Source organism: Sciurus carolinensis, chromosome 5 (assembly GCF_902686445.1).
Source record: "Sciurus carolinensis chromosome 5, mSciCar1.2, whole genome shotgun sequence".
Lineage (NCBI taxonomy): Eukaryota > Metazoa > Chordata > Mammalia > Rodentia > Sciuridae > Sciurus > Sciurus carolinensis.
In genome coordinates this window covers 168,120,807-168,140,078 of record NC_062217.1, presented here as the reverse complement: position 1 = coordinate 168,140,078, position 19,272 = coordinate 168,120,807, and positions in this window count along the sequence as shown.

The window sequence follows — 19,272 nt, the reverse complement described above, 5'->3', positions numbered from 1 at the left end:
GGAAAAGGATGAGACGATCTCGGGGACCCCGGGCCAGGGGCTATCAGAAGGGTTTTCAGGAAAGGCTTTTACCAATCTGAACAATCTACTTACCAAGACCACTCTCATGTGTTGGTCACTGTGTCCAACAAGAATGGCTTCTGGGCTTCTATTGTGTGTGGAATGCCCCAGATCAGCCAGGTCCACACCTTATCATGATGGCAAACACAGGGCGGTGGGTGGAAGAGGGTGGGAGCTGGGACTTGCTCCCTACACTGTGATTGGGGATAATCCACTTAGCTTCACTGAGCCTTAGTTTCCTTGTCTAAAAAAGTGAGATCATACTATCTGCCTTGCTTACTTAGGAGGGTTGCTGGGACAATAAATTTAGACATACATGGGATGGGTGCGTTATTTAAGTAAGATCACTATCCCTCATGGATATCCTTATAGAGAGACTTTGAGTGTTTCCAACAGCCTTCAATAGTCAAATAACTACGGCTATTTCACAGACCAAAAATGAATCTCTATGTTCCTATGACGCAACCCCTCTTTGGAGACCTCACTCTCCCCAGAGGTAGTCACAGAGTTAAGTCAAAAGAAGTCTGAAAAGCTCATCCACTTCGGGTCTACTCTTGGCAAATCCGGGTTTCCTCCCCTGCTCTAAGTGCCTGGGAGCAGGAGGCAGGTTGTGGCCCTCGGGCCCTGCTTCCTAACTACTGCTCCTGTTCACTCTGCCCTCTGTGAGATACAAGGCCAGTCGTGTCCTGTCCTTGGACTCCATGGCCCTTCACTTTGGTGCTTGCTATAGCGTCCCTGTCCCCAATCACCTGTCTCTAGCTTATCCGTGCTTTCTTCAGCATTTCTGGTCCTCTCACCCCCTCCCATTTTGGGGTCTCCAACTCCTTCACTATTGACATGTTATAAAAATATTATAATAATTCTTACAATTATTATTACAATAATTCTTACAATTATTTATTATTACAATTTAATAATATTTAATAATTTAATAATACAAATTTTTTTTTTTTTTTGCGGTACTGGGAATCGAACTCAGGGCCTTGTGCTATCGAGGCAAGCACTCTACCAGCTGAGCTATCTCCCCAGCCCCAATACTAATATTTAATAAAAACATAATAATTTAATAACACTAAACAACATAATAATATTATACTATTGAATATTAATAATATTAAATTATTTAATAATTTAATTATTAAATATTATTAATATATATTATCATAATATTAAATATCATTACAATTTAATAATATTTAATAAAATATTATTTATTATCAAAACTAATTATTTATTATTATTATTAAATTGATTATTATTACAATAAAAATATTACAATAATTGTCGAGAAGTTGAATTCTACACATAACAAACTGCTCAGAGTCTTAGATACTCCAACCAAACAAAGTCTTATTGGGGCAACCTTGCCCCCACCTGATATTCTCATGCCGGGGCGAGTGAACCCTCGCATTTGACTAAGACCTCTTGGTTCCTCCTGGGCCACCATGGAAGGAGGGCAGATAGACTGTCAGCAAGGCTCTCAGTGACGCCTGCCTCCCAAGGTGGCATTTCGGTTCTGCATCTTCACCTGGCACTGCTGCTTGCTGGGCCTCACAGGGGCCGAGGGCATTGCAGGAAGGACAGAGAAGCAGGGGTTTAGGGGGTGCAGGAAGGTCACGTGTGACCATCTGGGAAGGCACTGAAGTCCCTGGCAGTAGCTCTAGGACGGCAGGATCTCCTGCTCCCTCCCTCCCTCCCTCCTTCTCTTCAGTAAATACCTACCGGCACCTGCCACATGCCAGCCTCTGTTCTAGGCCCTGGGGACATATTAGTGCCCCTGTCTTGGGGCAGCACTGTGCTCTGCTTGGCCTAGACAGATCATACAAACAGCATACAGCATTTTATTGGTGGGAAGGGCTCTGGAGCACAATAAATCCGGGGAGAGGGGAGAAAATGGGGGAAAGAAGCTTCCAGAAGCAAGGCCAGGGGAGGCCTTTGTGAGCAGGTGACCTTTGAGCAGATACATCTGGACCTGGTGAAAGTGTGTCTCCAGGCAGGAGGGGACAGCAGTCCCACAGCGTCGGCCTGAACCCAGGTGCCAGTGCACTGACCACGCCCAGGTTAGGTCTGGCTGGGCCGGGGATGCCGCTGCACTTGCCTGGACTCCTGGACCTGAACATGGCCGCAGGAGCCTCCAGGGATCTGAAGGGGCGGGTTCTCGCATTCTCTCAAATGCTGAAAATGAAACGCTGATTTTAACAGGATGCTGAAAACCCATCAACATTGTCCCGTGAGACGTTGCGCTGGCTCAGGGAGAGCACTCTGTGTGCCCTAAGTTGTGGCGAGTGCCCACTTACCGGGAGCGGGCTCAGGCAAGGAGCCTGAGCTCTGGCCGCCGCTTACTTACTCCCCACAGGCCTTGGCACGGGACCTCACCTCGCTCAGTTCGTGGCCCCTTTTGAAGAAAAGGCAAAATAATATTGTGCGTGCCTGAGGCAGGAGGGGGACCCTCCTCAGGATCCTTTTTCTGACCCTGTGAAATATTGTAATGGGATACAGGTTAAAAAAGAGAGAGAAAGGAAAAAAGAAAATTGGGATTGACATTTATTAAAAGCTGATCATTTATTTTGTAACTTTTATATATTAGCATGATCAAAATAATACATGTTCACTACAGAAAAACTGTCTAAAGTACATAAAAATTTGAACAGTGGGGTCTGGTGGGACACTCCTGTAAACCGAGCAGCTAGGGAGGCTGAGGCGGGGTTGCGAGTTCAAAGCCAACCTCAGCAATGTGGTGAGACCCGAGCAACTCAGCAAGACCCTGTCTCTAAATAAAATAGAAAAAAGGACTAGGGATGTGGCTCAGTGGTTATACACCCCCGGGGGTTCAATCCCTTAAAAAAAAATTGCCGAAGAAAATGAAATCAGTACCCCCAAGACAGGCACTATTAGTAGCTCCTCTACAGCTGTTTTTTGAGGCACACACATGCTTTTTTATTGTCGTTAGTTATCTCATCCTCAATTTCGAGTTTGCACACTTTATAGGGTAGTGTGGTTGTGTAGATCACTTTCTGTTTTTTTTTTTTTTTAACTTTTCATTGTGTCACAAGTTTCCAGTTGCAAATTACATGATTGTGATTCTGAAAGGCACAATGTCATGACAGAGAGTCCCACTCTTCTTCTGTTGTCTTCTGGCCCTGTTTCCAAGAGTTGGCTAAGTTAGATGTGTTTTAAAGCACCAGTTTGCCCAACATCAGCTATTTCCAAATCAGTTATTTCCAAGATCACTTATTTCCAAATCTCCATGCCACATCTTCTCCCTGCCCTGGGCCCTGGACCCCAGACCCCATTCATCTCCCTTCTCCTTTTACATTCTTCTCTGGCCTTTGCTGGGGCCTGTGGTTCTAAGAAGCAGGTTGCATTACATACCGATGGAGGGTGGAGGAAGGGTCAGTGGAGGAGAAGCTCTTCCTGCAAAGTGATAAGAATGAACAGGAAACTGCTAGTTTCTGGTTGTTTACTGTGTACAGAAACAATCAGTTCTTTCATTGGAGTAAAATGCAGTTGGTTGCATTATGTTAATTTTAAAGAAATCAAGACTTCCTGTTCTTTACAAACGTTCAATAAAGAAAACATTAGTTTCGTGGGTTCCTATTTCAGACCAAAGCCCCATTTATCCCACTAGGTTTGTTCCCAACTTGCAAAATTTCGCTAGTCATTCCGAAAGTTAGGTCAGGAAGAGGGCGGGACGGGGTCGTTCTTAGGGTCTCCCCCAGCAGGCCACTCGCTCCGAGGCCTGCCTGCATTGGAAGTAGATGGCAACTGTTTCTGGGCCAACTGTAGAAAGGATGGCTCAGTATCTATTATTTTTTTTCAATAACACATTAGCTATTTTAATCCTCTGGTGATAAAAAGATGACATTGGAATGACTGTATTTATGTCACTTAAACCAGTAAACAACTAATGCTGTGGACATGAAGTGGGGTCCTGCTGGAAACTTGAAACTTTTATTACTTTGGTAGCTCATCAGGATCAGATAGACACATCTTCCAGGTGGGGTTCCTATGACCCCGTGGCAAGGGCTTGCCAGAGACCAGCTGGCCTACGCCCCCTCTAATTGGTTCTCCTGAGGAGCTCTTTCTGAACACAGCCATCTCAGGGGACAATTCTGATAGCTCTTGCAACTCTAGCCCTGTTCCCACATGACAAAACAAAGCCAAACAAAACCCAAAAGATACAAACGATAATGATAACAAATGCAGCTTTGACCCCATTCTATATAGTGGGTCCAAAGCATGCAATGAGAATTCAAAGTGGAATACAGTGACTTGATCTTTGAAAAACAAAATAAAACCTCATTTTTTAAAATAACAACAACAAAACCCTTTCTTTCCTTAGAGAAGAAAAATCTAACACAGGTGGTTCTAAACCGTGGAGAGTTAGTTGTGTTTCTAGTCTCTGGTACTCGAGTTTTTCCTCAAGGGTACACACAAGCTCTGACTCAGGTGGCTATATGTTGCCGGGCATGGGTATGCTTTTCAGTACTTCTTCTCCTCCCCATTTCTCCTGAGGTGCGCTTCTGGCTGTGTCATCGCCCGCATCTTGAGCGGCTGCATCACAGTTGGTTGTTATTTTCTCCTGGATCTCAACTCTGGGACTGCGCAGTCGTAAAGTCAGGAAGCAGCCTGAGAGCCCCAGCAGAACCAAGCAACTCTCAAGGGTAACTGAAGAAAGTCCCGTGGAAGCCAGCCTGCCCACTGCCCAGACCCTTCTGCCTCCCAGTTCCCCTGGAGTACAAGGTGACACACTGCTCAGCTTATCACACCTGCTGCATCGGAGAAGAAGACCCAGAATTATCTGGGTCTGCCATCCACTTCAGAAAGGAATCCCACTGTGGAACTCACAGGCTCGCCAACCACTGATGATTCTTGACTCTGGAACATTTCAGTTGCTCCAAAATGTTTCAAAAATGCTTCAGAACTGGATTTAGGAGCAAGTTACCAGTTTTAAACACAGTTCTTTCATTGGAATAAAATGCAGTTGGTTGCATTATGTTAATTTTAAAGACATCAAGACTTCCTGTTCTTCTATTTCAGACCAAAACACCATTTATCTCACTAGGTTTGTGCCCAACTTGCAAAAGTGAGGGGCTCTCTAGGCCATGGTTGGCAACCTTGGCTGCAAGATGGGATCACCTAGGGACCTTTGCAATACTCTGACACCTGGTGCCACACCTGTGGTTGTGACTGAACCAGGGCAGGATGTCACATGAGTGTCTGGATCTGGAAACAGACTTCCCCTAACCCACTTCCCTGGCAAATCCAGAGCAACCAAAACTGAGCAGTCTGCACCTGGGTCCTCTCTCCCTCCCCACGTTGTCTTCTTCAGGTTTGGCCTTTTTTCTCATTCCTTCAAGCTGTTCTCTCTTTGACACCTAGTGTCTTCTTACTTCATCTTCCTCAGGCTCTTCTGCTCCGGTGAAGATTTCATGCAACTTATATAACCGGGCCTGGTAGAGATCCGCAGGTATTTTATCCAAGAGCGGCAATTTCTGTATACAATGTTCACTCGGGCACATTCTGCTTGAAGGATGTTGAGGACCTACTCATTTTCTAGGGCTACCATAACCATGTACCACAAAACTGGGCGACTCTAATGCGGAAACTTATTGTCTCAAAGTTCTACAGGAGCAAGTCTGAGATTCAGAAAAGTTGGTTCCCTCTCTGAGGTCAGGGAGAATCTGTTCCTGCCTCACCCCCAGATTCTGGTGATTTGTTGGCTCTCTCTGGCCTTCCCTGACAGGCTGAAGTATCACCCCCATGTCCTCTTCATCTGTACGTGGCATTGTCTCTGGGTGTGTCTATTGGTCTGTCTGTCTGTCTGCCTTCCAATTTCCCCTTTGCTGACTTATTTATTTATTGGTGCTGGGGGTTGAGCCCAGGCCTTGTGCATATTCAGCATGCCCTGTGCCACTGAGCTGAACTTGGCCACCTAATGTCCTCTTTTTGTAAGGGCTCTTGTCATGTTGTCGTGGGGGTCACCCTCATGACCTAACTTTAACTTGATTACCAAATAGTCACACTTCGAGGCCCCAGGAGTTGGGGCTTCCTCGCCACCCACAAGCATGGCATAAGCCTGCTGGACCCCAGGCAGGGCTGGGAGGTTCCTCTTCACTGATGAAGTTAGCAGGCGCAACTGCAAACAGGAAGACCTCAGTTCCAAAGTGAAGCCATCGAGGGAAAAAGGGAGCGCTCCAGGTGGCACTGTGCTCCCGGGACACCGTGTGCAGGCTCCTCGTCCCCATTCCCACTCTCTTATGCCCACGTCTCTCCCGGGGCATGCTGGGCTTCTGCAGGGTCCTTAGGATCATCTCGCCCACTTCAGCATTGACGCGTGTCTTAGCCTCACCATTCTCAACGTCCCGTTCTGTTTGTGTCATTTATGCCCCACAACCAAACAGTTTCCTGGTTAAATGTTTCCATTTTCTTGTCACTGCCTTGGGTTTGTGGAAAGAGTGCCCAGGGTGTGGAGCTGCTGGTGGTGGCAGGTGGAGGCTGCCTCAGGGAACTGCCATGGTGAGCACGGCTGAGGAGGCCGCAGCTAGGGACCGCAGCTCCACAGCTTCACCTGTGACTGTAGGTGGGAGGCATGGCCGGGGGCAGACAGTGAGCCTGGGGGCCACCAGTAGCTCTTTTTGTTTTGTCATCTCCTTTTAAAAATGTTAGCAGTAGATCCCCAGTCAAAGCATCGTCCAGTCCCTGCAAGGATTCAGGGGGCCACTTCAAAATTCTCAGCATCCACCATCCAGGCTCTGTTTCAAGGCACACAGCTGAAAGATCATGAACGGGTACTCTCCTTGGGATTAGATCCCAAAAAAAGATATATTCCCTCCCTCTCTCCGGTATCCTGAGGAGAGACCATGCCAATCAGGGTTTTAAGATAAGATGGTTTCATGTTTGTATATCGCAACTCACACCACCTTTATATGCATGCTTGATTAGGTTTAGCCTCCTTGAAAAATGTGACTCCTTCCCTGGGTGAGCCCCTGGTGGGGTAAGGAGTAGGGGACGGGATTCAGAGAGACCAGCTCTTTGCACCATCTCAACTTGATACAGTGAGGCTCCGGATTCTTACAGACAACTCTTAGACTCTGCCTCCATTTATGGAAAAGGCCAGGGTCTCAGGTGGGAATTTCCAAACCCTGGGAAGGCAAGCAGGGCTGCTTCCAGAGTGTGCTTCACGTTTCCAGGCAGAAACAAGTGGATAATGGAGGTACACCCTGTATTTTGCGAGACATATAGAAGATTGTATCCCAAGACGATGGTGATCTCTGGCAGTGTCCTGAAAAGGTTAAGGTGAATAAGGATTGACACTTGCCCTCAGGGGTGTATGGCTACAGTTGTCCCATTGTGAATGGTTGAGTCCCTGAGCACCCCTGCCACCCCGGGAGTCTTAGGTCTCTCCACATAAAGCAGAGGCACACAATCTTCTGGCCAGAGCCCTGTGTCTTGCCTGGTACCTGCTCCAATGTTTCAAACTCCCCCTGCCTATCACCACAGGTCACCAAAGCTGTTAATCTGGTTTGTTTTGGAAGCAGATATCTTATAAGAACCTTGATCTGTATTATTTTATATGTATGCATATTTAAATTGTTATGTGTATATTTAAATTGTTAATGCATGCAGAGCTGACGGACTGGGACCTGCTGGTAGTAAATACTCCATGGATATTAGCTGCACTGGTGTTAACTGTGATGGTGTTCCTTATGTCAGACCAAACCTGTCCTTTAAGGGTGGTGACAATGGGACCTGCTCAATCCTGTCTGTTGATAGTTTCTTCTGTGAATTTCCTTCGCTTCATATTCAGTTTCAATCTCCTTATCAGACCGATTTGCATCTTTCAGTCCCCACACCATTTCCTGGGAAATCTGACCTCAGATTATACTGAGATTGGTAGGGTGTTTTGTTTTCCTTTTTCTAATTTAAATAGCATGACCTTGGACTTCTTTGTCTTCAAAATTAGACTCCTGCAAGAGAATTAGTAAGAGGGTTGCCTCCCCCTGCCCTGACAGGGGGCCCTCCTGGGCAGGGCAGCTCTGGCTTCCCGGCAGGCTCAGCTGGGCCGGGTGCTGCCCTTCACCCAGGTCCCCGGTAGTGGCAGCTTCTGTAGGTCCTTCTCTCTCATCTTCACCCCCACATTTCTTATCATGGGGTGTCGTGGGGGTTTGGAGCTACCCATAAGCAGACCCTCTTCCCCTTCACGGTCCCTTTTCCTTGCAATGTGGGGGGGGGGGGGCAGGGGACTTGCTGGCTTTTCAGCAGCCTCCCTTCCCGTTGTTGGATTTGGCACGGTTTCCCCATCATTTCTTCCCACCGTGTCTCCGTCACCTGCTCTCTTGATCTTGTTCAGGCTCCCACAGATTGGGAGCAACAGAGTTAGGACTTGATCCCAGGAAAAGTCCCTTCCCTGGGAGGATAGTTTTCTTCTCCAAATGGAAACTCCTGGAATCGTTCTCTTCCTCCCTCCTCTGTTGTGCCTCTCGTGTGAGAATTATTCTTGGGGTGACCCAGTCTCACACCTCCGTACTCTGAGCTGGCTCCTTGGGGTGTTGGTCAGATTATCACACGAGCAGTGTGGGTTTTCCACCACTAGATGGCACAGTGTCTAGGGAGAGGATGAAATGGTTTGTTTTCCTTGTTTGTACTTTAATAGCTTTATTTTATTTTATTTTTTTCAAGCTAGCTCGAGTGTTTGGGTTTGGTTTATAAAACAAATCATCTTTTATTCTCACTTCTGGAATGCAATATCTTAATTAGACACTATAGAGAAATAGTATAGATCTTAAGAATTAGAAGAATGATGTATTCTAAACCATAGTATCAAGTCGTGGCAGAATAAAAATAAAAGTCTACATCACAAGTGTTTCTGTAGAAATTTATGCAAGCTCTCCCTCTGGCTGGCTTTTATATTTGTTTGATTTAATGAGCTGGTTCCAAATTTCTTTACAATGCTTGTGTTTTAAAGTTTATTCAAACACCTAGCATTAAAAAGTCTACTTGGACTTATGTATGATCTATCAAAATGTATAAATGCATTCTACTGTCATATACAACTAATTAGAACAAAAAAATTTTTAAATCCACTCAGGATAGAGCCATGTGTGAGTGACCAACCTTCCTTACATAGGCTTCAGCAGTCAAGCAGAGACCGCTCCCCATCAGAGGTCACCCACTCGGATAATTCCTTTACCCATTTCTTCTGCTGCAAGGACAGGGACACAGGTAGAGTCTGTTCCATGCCAAACATTCGCAGGAAACAAAGGATGTAAATAAACTTCTGCAAACTTTCATACACTTTATCTCTGATGTCACAGTGTTAATGCCCCATAGGAGGTTTCTCTGAGCCCCTAGCTGTTGAGTTGCCAGAGTACCTGATTTCTTGCATTTGCTATAATATGCATTATATTGTGCACTGACCTTTCATCTACTGGTCTCATCCCACTTCACAAGATCTTCTGCAAGGGAAGGACCTGGTCTAATTTATCTGTCTCCCCAATGGCTCGTATGAAGTGTAGAGCTCATAGTCTACCCAAGTGAGTGCAGGGGTGCACATGTGAATGTATGGATGCTCGTGTGCACGGGAAAGAAAGCAGACCCAGAGAAAGGTGTTCTCCCTGCGCAACATTTAAACACCCTGACACATCCCACTCCAACCCCCATAAAACAAGCTAGCAGCTTCTGCCAGTAATGTCAGTATTTGCAAAACAAACATATAATGGTCAATCCACTTCCTAGGGTGCTTCTGTGAAGAGGGGGAAAAAAAGTGAAAATTTGTCCACATACCAGTCAAATATGGATCTCATCCCCTCACTATCCCAACCCTAAATCTGCTGGGTCTTTGCCTCTGTATTTAATAGCTCTTCATTGTTCTGGGACCCTCTCTGCCACCAGACCAGATGACCTGGGGCAATTCCTCTTCAGGTCTTTCTCTTTAAGCCTGCACAGGCAGAATGGCCATCAGGTAAGACATCTACCTAGTGAAGTACACGGGATGTACCTCTCCAAGATGGCCAGTTCCTTTTCTTCCACGTGTAGCCACTACCATAGGGGACAGAGCTGAATGGGATGGTCAGTGGGGCACAGGGCACAATAAGACCAGAGTGGAGCCTGGACCCTGCTAACCCTACCCTTCCCCAGGTCCCCTCCACATCATGGGAGTGGGGGGGCAGGTAACGACCTACAGTCTTGACTTGGTGTGGCCCTAGGAAGGAGCGTCTTCTCTCCTAATTTATTTGTGTCCATATTTCATAATGACTGACGGCAGGAAGAAGCCTTCCAAATACAGAGAGGCGGCTCATCCCTGTCTCCTGCCTTGTCTGGTTGTGGTGGGACCAGCAGAATCATGGTCAGACCTGCCTGGCGCCATCTTAATGCCAGGCTAATACAGGAAGTTGTTATTTCAAGATAAGGGGAACCGCAGTCAGCTCCCTTCCCCCATAGTCTGATGGAGTCTAGAGCTGCATTAGCCTGTGCAAGGTCAAGAGCCTCTGCGGCCAGAACCAGAAGGCACCTGAGCTCAGGCTCATTGCAGCTAAGTCTCTGGCAGTACTTCCGGCTTCATAGGAAGAGGGCACTTTCATGAGCATGGACCCAGAAGTGTCCTGAAATGACAGAAGGACAATAAAATAGCCAAATCACTCTGCAGCAGGAAGCTAAGGAAGAAAGGTGTCATTTTAAAACAAACAAAAAACCTTGAAAGCACATCTGTTGAGACAGAAGATAGACTAACAGCTGCTTGGGGGTCAGCAGTAGAAGGACAAAAGGGATCTTTGGGGATGAAGGAAATGTTCTAAACTGAATTGTGATCAGTCGCACAACTTGGGAATTATGCCAAAATCATTGAATTATACACTTAGAAGGAATGAATTTATGGCATGTGGAGTATACCTTCATGAATTTTTTTTTTTTTTTTTAAAGAAAATGTTTAGGATGTAGCCAGGCACAGTGGTGCACACCTGCAATCCCAGCGGTTTGGGAGGCTGAGACAGGAGGACCTCAAGTTCAAACCAGCCCCAGTAAAAGCGAGGTGCTAAGCAACTCAGTGAGACCCTGTCTCTAAATAAAATACAAAATAGGGCTGGGGATGTGGCTCAGTGGTGGAGTGCCCCTGAGTTCAGTCCCTGGTGCCAAAAACAAACAAACAAACAAACAAACAAACAAAACAAATGTTCAGCATACCACTTCCTTACTTAAATATGCAGGTCTCTGTCCAACTCCTCAGTGTGCCTAATAGACTTCCAGTCAGTCTTTGCTTGCCTCTTTTTCTGGTCTCCTCCCCCAACCACATCCCACATCCCCTCTCCTCCTGCAAACTGCTTTCAGGTCCTCAAACACAGCATCTCTCATATCTCTCTCTCTCTCTCTCTCTCTCTCTCTCTCTCTCTCTCTCTCTCTCTCCCTCTCCCCCCACCCTTTGCTGCTTCCTCAGTAAGGAGCCCCATCCTCCCTGCCCACCCAATTCCTCCTTAGTGAGCTAGCGCAGACGTCAGGTCCTCTGCAGCGTAACTGAAAAAGGCCCTGATGCCAAGGTTGGCCGCAGGGTGCAGTCTCCAGCTGTGAGACTGCTGAACCCCAGAGACCACATTCAGCCCTCTTTCCTGGGGTGGACCTTCCCTTGGAGGGGCTCACTAACCACTGTGGTTCCCGAGGGAGTCCTGGTCTTGGAGACACTAGCCATCCTTCCTCCCTTCCAGCTTCTCTTGAATCCAGATGTAACTTCATGGCTAAGGTCACACTAAAACAGTCCAGGGAGTTGGACCCCATCAAGGAGGAGCATTGGTCCACAGATTCAGCAGCTCATTTCTGTGCCCTACACTGGGGCTCTCAAACTGGCTCCTGTCTCTTGACTTTGCCCCCAGGCTGCCCCATGGCAGGTTCCACCTCTCCCTCACCACCAGGGCCACTTGAAGGGATGGTAGAACCTTTCGTGATCTAGATAAGGAGATTAAGACTCTGAGAGTGGCAATGGTTCCCTCTCTTCTTAGCATAAAGCTCTCTTCCATCTTCCCGTTTCCTGCCTGAAGACTGGCCTTCATGAAGTCCACGTCCTTCTCAAGTGAATGTGAGGATCTCACCCAAACGGTCCAACCAGGCAACCAGAGCAAACCAGCTCCACAGATACAAGATGGCAGGAGCTGACCTCTCCTAACACCTTCTGGGTAGCAGAAATGAATCTTGCTACCCGTGGCCCTGAGCTCCTGGTTCACTTTGTAGTGTTCTCTAAACTTTTTTTTTCTTTTTTTCCATTCAACAAATGTCTTGAGTAACCTCTAAGTGCCAGGGACCATGCTGGGAGAAGGGAAAATAAGATAATCAAGACCAATGACGTTCCTAGCCTCTTGGAACTTCCATGCAAATGGGAGGACTGAGCACAAGATAAACAAGATCCCTAGAGACTTCTCTAAGACAGCGATTCTCCACTGGGCTGCACAGAGAAACACTTGGAGAGCAGCCAGATGTTCAGATGCCAGCCACGTCCCACTTACAGGCCAGAACCTCTCAGGTGGGCCTCAGGCACCAGCATTTGTAAAACTCGTGCACAAATCCATCCTGAGAACCATGGTCTGCTGGACCCTCAAATTCAGAACCTATAAAGGGGACTAACTGTATTCAGAGATCAGAAATCTGTTCCTAAAATAGAAATAACCCATTAAACTCACCAGCAGCTCCAGAGTCTATTGCAAGTTTAGTCTACCAGATCCCAAGGGAGGATGAACTCAACTGTGGAGCTGGGATGTTTTAGATAAATGAAAGTTAAGAACTGATCCAAGGGTTCAGGCAGATAGTGCCTTGCCAGAAGCAAGACTGGTCCAAGACCAATCTTGCCGAGTTTATCAGGTAGGACACAAGAGCATTGTCGAGAATGAGTCCACACAAGTTGGGAGTTCAGCAAGACTTTCTCAGAGAGGAACAATGGCAGACTCCATTATTTCTTATTTCAATGTTTTGACAGTTGGACTGATTCAATGAATATGGGGAGACTAGTGTTCTCCCCCGCAACTCCAGGACCCTCAACAGCTCTTGACTGATCATTTCCAGGAAGATAGTTATTCTCACTTAATCTTCCCAATTACCTTCTAACACAGGTCACATGATTGTCTTAGTTGAATATATGGAACAGAGACTTTGTAATATAAATGACTCTAGGGATAGTAAGGTGGCAAGTGGCAAGGGGTAGGATGCCATTCAGTTTTCCGCCACTGTGACAAAAAACCTGAGAAAACAAACAGGGGAGGAAAGATTTGTTCTGGCTCATGATTTCAGAGGTTTGAGTCCTTAATTGCTTGGTCCTATCACTTTGAGCTGGAGGTGAGGCAGAGCATTGTGGTGGGGAGTCTGTAGCAGAGCAAAACTGCTCACACCGTGGTGGCCAGGAAGCAGGGAGGGATGGAAGGAGCCGGGGACAAAATGAACCCTTCAAAGGCATGGCTCCCTCAGCTTCTTCCTCCAACTAAGTCCACCTCCTAAAGTCTCCTCCACCTCTCAACAGCACCATCTGCTGGGGACCAAGCCTTCTACCCACCAGCCACTGGGAAGTCGTTCCAAATCCAAAGATTTGAAGGAGAGCCAGCAGTGTGCAGTTCTTTTCAACTCCATGTTCCTTGACTTCACATTGACAGCTAGAATCAGCCATAGCGGGAGTATTTATGCCAAGGAAAGTGGTAAATGCTACACAGCAGGGCTTTTATTACACTCCCTCCACCAGCCCAGAGATAGTTATCAAAGGATACACAGGGCATCCTGTAAAACTTGGATTTTCAATAAAAATCATTAGTTCCTTGTGATAAGCAAATGGAACAGAGCTGAAATTCAAATTTACTGGATGTCATGCATTTTTATTTGCTAAATTGAACAGCCTCACCCAGAGAGCCAGTGGACATGTACCAGACAGCCAGGCTCCTAAGCACTATGCTCTGGCTTTGCAATTGAGCACTTACTCAAAATTCACCAGAAAAGTCAACCAGTGCATTAGGATCTTAAATTCAGGCATCTAGAGACCTATTTGGGGAGTCTACTTAAAATGTACATCCATTGGCCTTACCTTAAAGATTAATGTCTGGCATATTATTTCTCCAAAGCCAGGAACCCAAGCTCATGTGTACTTCAGAAAAGCATCTCCCATGCTCTGGGGTGGATCTTAAATGCAACACAGGCAACCAAAGGGGGGCTCTCACAGTCTGCTGAGACAGGTATCAACCAACTGGCAGCTTTCTGGAGAAGGAGAATGTGGCACCAGATAAAGGTCTCCAACTAACCAGTCAGAGAAGGAGATCCCCCTCCCTGACCCTCATGCCTGTTACCATCCACTGGTCCTCCACAGTAATGGACTCTGCTTTATAGGGACAGTGCTCATCAGAATGGTTTGCAAGACCCAGCAGGAATTCTGGTGGAGGAAAAGAAGAAGTGCTTGTGTGTAGCAATATCGCTATGTCCAGATCCTGAAGTTTGATTAAATTTCTCTTCCAAGCCTTTATCTACCCCAGATAATAACCTGCCCCTGCAGAGACAGGAATGCATCAGACACTGTGCTTCTGACACCTCAGTGTGGGAGTAACTCCCCCAGAGGTCTCAGGAGAATTGCCTCCCCTGCTCTGGTGCCCACTCTTCCGGGTTGGCCTACCCAAAGAGCCTCCCCAAAGGGCACAGCTGACCCCGTTCCTAGGTAACTTCTAGAATGACCTTGCCTGAGCCTGCATCGTCCCAACTTTTATGCCAAAAGGAAGAGGCTGAGGAAGCTCAGGAAGGGATTGCCAGGAAGGGAGGAGAGGGGAGCCCAGGCTGCAAACCAGGACATTGAGGCAGGTTGTATAGAGCAGGATAGAATCCCAGCCGAGACCCTCTCCTGAGTGACCCCACAGCCATCCATGTTGAGGTTACCCATCTTCTGATCCTTCACAAGCATCAGCCTGGAGGATTCCCCCACAGCGAATTCCTATGTGTGAGATTCGCCTGGGCAATTCCTTAAAGTTCTGGGGAAGTTCTGAGAGTCAGCATTTCTTGCTGCCAGCCCAGGGACATATTTGGTCTGGCGCCTCTTATCCAATGGTTCCATACATAGAGGAGTCAACATGTTTTTTCTTGAACCAGACAAGTATGGGCCTCAGCTGGAAACTTGTTAGAGGGACAGATTTTTTTTAGGTCCCAGCCCAGAACTACAGAATCAGACCCTTCATTTCTACAAGACTTCTGGAAGATTTATATGCATGTTAACATTCCAGAATCACGGACCCAGAAGATGCTTCCTGGAGAGCCAGATCACACTCTTGCAGAAGAAATTGCTGGAGTGTGGGTTTGGAGTGTCCCCTGCAGGCCCATATTTAGGTAAAGGTGGGGTCACAGCCCATGGTGCTCCTGGGAGGTGGTGGAGCCTTCAGGGGGTGGAGCCTAGTGGAAGGACGTTAGGTCATTGGGGTGTGCCCTTGAAGGGGGTTCTGGGATCCCAGCCCCTCCCTGCCTTCTCTTTTTGCTTCCTGACTACCACGAGGCACACCAGCTTCCTCCACCATGTGCTCCTGCCATGAATCACCGTGCCGCCACGGGCCCTGAGCAACAGAACCAGTGACCGTGGACTGAAACCTCCGAAACCATGAGCCAAGACGGACCTGCCCTCCTTTTAAGTTGTTTATCTCAAGTCTTTTGTCACAATGATGGCCTGTTGGTTGGTAATCATCCTTTAATGGACCATAAGATCCACCAGAGGGAGCCAGAGCCCAGGGGGTGGTGACAGGGCTGCTGTGGGCAGGGGAGCCCTAACTTCCTGTGTACAACTTGTTCACACACAAACACACACTTCTGCACAGTTACGATAAAAATAAGTTGGAAAACATATTTAAAGAAAAAGAGGTGGAAAATTAAATTAGGATAGGAAATTAAGAAAATTCAAAAGAAAAAAGATTTTAGAATAATATAGGAGAGTACTGTTTTATGAATGTGTGTGTTTATATGAAATTTGGGGATGCATGGGGTAGGAAGCCACTTCTTAAACAGCACATGAAAAGCATTAATCATAAGGGGGAAGGTTGATAGATTAAACTGGCATAAAAATGAAACTTCCAGTCACTAAAAGACATCTTTTAGAAAGTAGAAAGGCATGTCATAGAGTAGCAATAGATATTTGGAACATATTTAACTAGCAAAGGCCTCAACCAATATATATAAAGAGGGCCAACACATTAAGAAAGCTCAATAGAAAAAGTGGACCGAAGACTTGACTAGATGTCTTGCAAAGGACCATCTCAGTGACCAGTAGGAGAAGTGCTCAGCCTCATGTGTAACCAGAAAATGCAAATTAATGCCATGAGATAATGTGATGTCCACCTGTGTTGACAAGGCAGGCATCACGGAAGTCCCCAGATTGGTGGGAATTTCCCATGTGGGACTGTGAATTCGTAGGGATGGTTTGTAATAGAGATGAGAATTTTCTAGAAAATGGAAGCTACACCTACCCTGTGAAACAGCAGTTCCACCCAAGAGAAACGTGTACAGAAATGTTCCCCAAATCAAATCCCCGGCAGGCAACAGGAGTCTCATTGAGGGGTTACCACGATCACACGAAGCAACAACGAAAATGCAAAGAAAAGCCAAGTGCGTCAACAAGGGAGCTTAACATGGGGTCTTTTAAAGAGTACGCAAACTGTTAGGCTCCATTAACACAGAGTTCCAAAGTGAACAGAACTATGTACAAAAACTAAAAGCCTGATACTAGAACTAAAAACTCTAAAAGTATTTGAACTAGTCACTAAAAATCAAATGAATATCAGTCTTCATGATGGTTAATTTTATGTGTCAAGTTGACAGAGTACCCAGGTATTTTGTCTGATCTACTATTGTGAATTTTTTTGTGAGAGTGTTTTTGATGAATTTAACATTTAAATCAGAGGACCCAGAGTAAAGTGGATAGACCACCATGCTGTGAGCGGGTCACATCCAATCAGTAGAAGGTCTAGGTTGTATAAAAGACTGACCACCTCCACAAACCCCAGACAGAGAAAATTCTGCCATTAGACAGGCTTTGGACTTGAACTGTGACATTGGCTACTCCCTGGGTGTCTGCTGACCAGCCTTGCAGATTTGGACTTCTCACCATGCATAGTCCCTAAAATAAATTTCTCTATATGTATACACATTCTATTGATTCCTTTTTTCTGGAGAATCTTGACAAATCCAGTAGGTTAAAAAAATATTACGAGTAGCTGAAATATATGTACAAAATAAAGGCTATAGGCCAAAGAAATAAAATAAGCATGAAAGTAGAAGAAACTAGTATAAAATGAAAGGAGGTTTAAGAGGAAAATGTGAAAACGAACCAGGAGATGAGGTGGTTGAGTAGGAATCAAAGTCTAGACGAGACCAGGTAAAAGTCAGAAGCAAACCTAAGGTGGAAAATGGCTGTGGGGCCAGGGAAGAGTGTTAAAAGAAAACCAAAAAGTGTGGGAATAGGAACAAGAGAAAAAGAGTGTGACCAGGAAGTGAGCTCGGAGCAGAAGTGGGTGGCCCTGGGGTCGGGAAGAATGGCAACATCCCTGGCAGGTGTGCCCTTTCGCACCCCCTTTTCCCTGATGTTTGGAGGGGCTGGACTCTGACCATGACACCCTTTCCTTTTTTAAAAAATAGATTTTAATCACTACCTCATAGTCGTACCTACTTACGGGGTACCCTGCGACATTTTAGTATATATATACAATGGAATGATTGCATCAAAGACCTGGGCATAACTGTCACCTCAAACATGTCACTTCTGTGAGCCGCACCCTCCCTCTTCTACCTCTACCAGTTGTACCGGGGCCGTGGCTTCTCCATTAGACATCTGGAGCTGACCTGGCGGTGCTGCAAGCCCACAGCCCAGGGTAACCACGCCTGCCTCTGCGCATTTCCTTCCTCTGTGTGCTTCCTTGCTTCTGCATATTTTTCCCTCTTGCACATGTCTATATTTACAGCATCAAGACCATACTCCATATATGTTTGAATTCTGATTTTTTGCATCAATTATTTCATATTATTGAAAAACTTTCAAAAGACTTGACTTTTGGTGGGTATCTGATATTTCTTCCCATATCATTTGTTGGTCATTGGCTGTTCCACAAATATCAGTTCCGTGCGTGAAGGTGCCAGGTGCACGTGCTTATTTGAGGTGCCCCTCAGTGAGCCACTGAGCATGGACCAAGCACAGAGTGGATGATTACTGGCCGAGCCGTTTCCTTCCCCACTCGGAGGCCTCCGTTGACTCCAGGTTGACAGCTGGTCCAGGCAACTGGATTTGCTTGTGCGGACGGAAGGACAGATGGCTACGTGGGACCAAGCGCTGGACAAAATCTAAACATTCCTATTAGGGATTTCTGTTGGAAAGAGAGAAGGTTCAGGACAAGTACTAGACACGGTCATCTTCTTCCACGAGCTGCTTCTTTACTTTTTAAATTTATTTTTCGAATACATAATCCATTCTTGTGGTTTTAAATTCAAGACAGCATAATAATATATGTAATGAAAAATTTCGCTGCTGCCTTTTGCCAGTAGATTCTTCAGGTACTGTATTGGTTTTTCTTTTGCATGTCTGTATTATTGTAGAAGATTTCCATACAAATACAAATATACACACATTTTTCCCTCCCCGACACAAAACAATGGATATAGTTTTCCACCTTGCCTTTTGCATCTAACGATATTTCTTGGAGATATTTTGACTTAATCAAGCCTGACCTTCCTCGATCTTTACTCTCACACAGTCCTGTTCCCTGTACGGGATCCCATTATATGGTTGTCCTTAACTCTGACCAATCCCCTAATAGTAGACACCCGAGTTTGTCACTTTTGTTGCCCCAAACAAAGCTGCACTAACTACCTTGTGTAACTCCATTTGGGTGGAGGAAAGTGCACCTGTGAGTTTCTCTATATATTTCCAGTGTCCTTCCACGGGGATTGCGGTGCCACTCATTCCCACCCAGGACCCAGGGACCCAGAGAGTGCTTTAAAGAGGCCCATGCTAAGTAGTTGCATGGCAAGGTCTGGAAGCTGTTGGTACCTGCCTTCAAGGCAGTCTTGTTGACAGTCAGTCGGTGTGTGACCAGTGCCAGTATGATTCAGGAAGTGTGGTGAGAACGTGGGCGAGGGGCCTTGTACTCAGCAGGGACGTCTTCAGAGGAGGCGGCGGCCAAGCGGGGCCCTGAGAGACAAGCAAGTGGCCAAGGGGCAGGAAGGTACTCGAGATGCAGG